The sequence below is a fragment of the Adiantum capillus-veneris genome, chromosome 22 (assembly GCF_014529385.1).
Source record: "Adiantum capillus-veneris isolate H3 chromosome 22, ASM1452938v2, whole genome shotgun sequence".
Classification (NCBI taxonomy): Eukaryota; Viridiplantae; Streptophyta; class Polypodiopsida; order Polypodiales; family Pteridaceae; genus Adiantum; species Adiantum capillus-veneris.
This window is the reverse complement of record NC_140952.1, coordinates 17550011-17554599: the sequence shown is the minus strand read 5'-3', so window position 1 is coordinate 17554599 and position 4589 is coordinate 17550011. Positions and strand designations below refer to the sequence as shown.

At 37.2% G+C, this 4589-nt stretch overlaps 1 pseudogene; it reads right to left on the bottom strand.

Annotated features, from left to right (window-relative positions):
• Window positions 1-3509: 3509 nt before the first annotated feature.
• LOC147428973 (uncharacterized) lies at window positions 3510-4172 on the bottom strand (annotated as a pseudogene).
• Between the last annotated feature and the right edge of the window lie 417 nt (window positions 4173-4589).

Genomic DNA, 4589 nt, shown 5'->3' with positions numbered 1-4589 from the left:
TAAAATACACCCCTTTTCTATTAAATCTGTATTTTTTTTTTCCAATTCCATTTTATGGTACCCTTTTGTATGTAAAAATGTGAGAAAAAATTGAAACTTTATAACACCTTTTGTTGCACTCACGTAATAGTCACATAATTATTAAGTGACCCCCCCCCCCCCCCCCCCCGATAGTCTCTAGCCAAAAAGCATGTATAAAAACTTGGATTTTTACCATTCATCATGTCATCTCCATAATTGACATGTTTTTCCCCTCAGCAACAGCATTTTGTTGTCGTGTATAAGGCATCGACTTTTGGAAACTGCATCAAATTCTTTTGACTTTGCCCCCTTGATTAGAAGGAGGGTACAACACAACCAGATACATTTTCAATCAACATCAAAAGATGTTTGAAGCACATTAATACTTTGGACTTAGTCTTAAGTGGTTATACCCATGCAATCACCATGAAAGTCATGAAGTACAAATGAATATCAAAAGAAGGAGTGTGCATAGGGTCACAATTATCACTGAGAATAAGTTGCAACTTACAACTAAGCCACATTGAATCATCTCTCAAAAATCAAGAACACTATAATTTTCCATAACTTATATCCTTAACAAACATATATGATTTTTTCAAATGCATCAAAGTGGCAAAATTTAGATGCCCAAAATGTGCATGCCATAGTTTAGCATCTAAAAGAACTCTAGAATTTGCAACTATTTTTGAAATTTTTCCACACACTTGTCATAATAAGTTTCCTTGTATAGCCGACAAGACAAGGTACATGATACCATAATAGTATCACTTGAACTAAGATCTTGAAGCATTGCTCTATCATTCATAAACATTAAAACAAGACCAAACCTTGCTAATGCAAAAATAGACAATAGAATCTTCTTAACACCATACATAAAAATGCATCAAAAAGTGTGAAAGAACTAGTATTAATTATAGTGACTACAATCTTTTGAGAATCTTTTCAACTCCTTGAACTCAGTAAGAGGCATTGTTGGAACAAGTGATAACCTTCCCATTGGGGACAACATTAAGATAAGTGAACATGTCACAATCATATGTAATGTGCTTGTATCATGACTATCAAAATACCACACATGTGCAGTGTACCCTCAATCATGTATGCATCATGAAGAGAAGGGTCATACTAAGATTGCACATGCTAAAAGCCCATTTTGCATCAACAACAAGATTTCTAGATTTTGAAATGGATGCATTTTGAAGGAGATTCATTTTCTTTCTTATGCACCACTTTAGTTTTAGCTTATGACATTGCTTTATTAGATGATCAATAGCTCTTTAATAGTTGCAATGAAACTTTTTCTTTCCTCTTTCAATAGATCTACCAAATACATTGATGCTATGGGAGGAATTTGTTGCTCATGGTTTGTTACCTAAAGAAGAAACATTGAAAGTAGAAACTTTGTTAGTGCTAGTGCTACCTCTCTTTGTGAGGTAACAAAAGCTTAATCAACAACAAGTTTCTTAGACCCGATTTTTCTTGACATAGCCTCTTGTAACAACAAAGTGACCAATGCATCAAACGTAATAGAATTATCATTGCCTTGTGCAACAAGCCTCAAAGTAGAAGCAAAAGTTTCATACTAATCTGGTAATATATCTAAGACAGACTACAAAACGATGGTCTAAAACCAATCAAAAAACTCAACAAGAGTGGGAGCCTGCATTGGAATTCCCGACAATGGACCTATAAGTTCCTTATTGCGGATGATTTTGCATCACGCAATATGGACATCTAGTAAAGCTAAGAGTTTTGGAGTACAGTCTATCGTTTTTCAAATATGACACAATCAGGTCGAAACCAATTTGCGTCGCTAGTAGGACTAGATGTCCTACTTTGAAATTGTTGTTGAAGGCACATGCTTTGGTCAATTTGGGTACATAGGAATGTTGTCATTTTTGGTGGGCCCTTAGTTCATCTCATCTCTCTCACTTTAATCCTCATATGCTTCACAACCTTGGGGGGTTCACCGTTTAGTAGCCCCCTATATAATGTATGTTCGTGGGGTACTAAAGAAACCCCTCTTAACATGTCTGAATGAATAAAATGACCCCTTGTTTTAGGAAAGTTTCCAAAATTGAATATAAAACCTCCTTATTTAATGTATCTTTGTTAAATTGCCTAAATTTTTTTCTTTTTAAAACCCCTCCTTTCGAATTCACGTTATACATTGACCCTCCGAGTTCCCAACCTACAATCTAATGTCCCTAATAAAGGAAGCCTCTTCAACTTCAGACCCTCGTTATGATTAATGATTTATACACTCTCATTTCAAATGGTAGATTTGATACAAGGAACATACATTTTTGCAATCTTCAAAAAGGCTATGCATGATTAGTTATATCATGTCATCCTTTGATCATTTTCCTAAAGATGCATCCACCTTTGTTCCCTCTTACAAAGAGGAGGTTTTTTGGAATCTCTTGGTGTATGATTAGCTCAGTTATTGACTCAACCATATGTAAATGGGGGATCAATTGGAGTGGGATAGCTCAAGTTTAACCCTTCTCCTTCAGCTTCAGTTGCAACCTTTACCCTTTTTAATGCGTTTCAACAAAACCTGAAGAGCCGAAACATCAAGCTAGGTAGAAAATTTTAGTGCTCAAAATAAACTTTTTTCAAAAAACTTGAAAAACCTACACATGAAAAATTATAGTTAAATTGACTACATTTGAAGGTTTTAACCTAAAATTACCTAAATTTTGTAGGTTTTTGTACCTTCAAATTTAAAATTTAGAGATAAGTTTCAAATCTTCTAGGTGGCATTACGCTAAACCTAGGTTTTTTTTCAAGCACGGGTAGAAATTCAGAACAGGCCAGCGGTGGGTTGAGAGGAGCACGAAGAGGGAAAGCTCGAGTTTGCAATTAGATTTAAGAGTCAAAATTATCTAAGCAAAACTATATTGAGTAGTTTCTACAATATCCTGTTGAGAATTTCCTTGAAACAATTTGGTTTTTTTTTTCCAACAAAGCAATGAAAGTTATATTAACAGGAGAAACGAGACAAAATGACAGTCGAGCACCATGTGCACCATGAGGCACCAACAGTCCATAACTTTACCCGAGACCATGACCATACCAGGGAGACTCTCCCTTTACAAAACCGATTCTTTACATTGGTATGTCTAGATCCAAAACAGTTAAGGCCGAGCACGCCGAACATATTCATCTTAACAATCTTAACAGTCATCAGTCCTTAAGAGAGTCGATCATTCCTTAAATTTTCTCAATGAAGCTTCCGGCTTTTGAAATGACCTTGAAAGCCGCTCGAGAGGATTCCAGATTAGCAGCCATCATATTCTTGATTTTAGCTAACTTCCTCTTATTGATGGGGAGTTCCAGATCCTCTGCCTCCATAGCCAGGTGAGCTTTTTCTGCATCTTTAATGATCCAGTTCCTAAGATAGTAGAGGTTGGTATGTCTAGATCCAAAACAGCTAAGGGCGAGCACGTCAAACATAATCATCTTAACAATCTTAACAATCATTAGTCCTTAAAAGAGTCGATCATTCCTTTAATTTTCTCAATGAAGCTTCCAGCTTTTGAAATGACCTTGAAAGCCACTCGGGAGGATTCCAGATTAGTAGCCAACATATTCTTGATTTCAGCTAACTTCCTCTTATTGATTGGGAGTTCCAGATCCTCTGCCTCCATAGACGGGTGAGCTTTTTCTGCATCTTTAATGATCCAATTCCTAAGATAGTAGAGGTTGGCTTCGTTGAATATAGTTTTAAACACCTCCAGATTTAAGTCCACAAACAAAGCTTTCAGGCTAGGAGCCTGGTAAGCCACATTACACACATGGCTGTTTCTCAATTTCTAGATAATCCATAAAAATTCTACCCTAGTGCGGTTCCAAAAGCAAGACAAAACACTAACAGAGTCTCCTAGTAGAAGTTGTCTCCAAGATACTGGCTTTTTGAGCACAGAAGTTAAAGGGGACAAAATGATAGCAGACTGAGGACATTTCAAAAATAAATGAAAAATAGACTCCACTTCCACATTGTATCTGAGACAAATTCCTGTGGATAAGCCTGCATTGAGGCTTTTCTCCCCTGTCCAAAGGGCTTTGTGGAGAATGAGCCAAAGGAGGACTAATTTTTTTGGTTGATTGAAGTGTCCCATAGCTTCTCGAATTTGAAAATCCATTACCTCCTGTCAAGGCTGACGTTCCGATGCCTGTTCAAAGTGCTGTGTAGTGAGGGGGTGATGTCACCTAGGTCCAATTGCAAATGTTGGAGTTTGAGCCCACCTTTCCATCCAAAGGCACTGAGAGGGACACAATCTTTAAGAGAAATCTTCCATAGATCTGAACAAGGGAGAACCTCTAGTCTCACTAGAATGAGCGTGAGCTCCCATGGTTGTAGGGGAAACTGAAGAAGAAGTTCCTTGGTTGAATTCCACCTATGTAGATGTTTATTCCAAAGAACTCCCCAAGTGGTAATTCCTTTGTTGTGACATCGACGCACAGTCCTTATCTGAGTGCTAGAGATAGGAGGTAAGGGGGAGAGAGGCCACCAAATGGAGTCGTATTGCCGTATAACATTAGCTTTGTTATTACCTCAG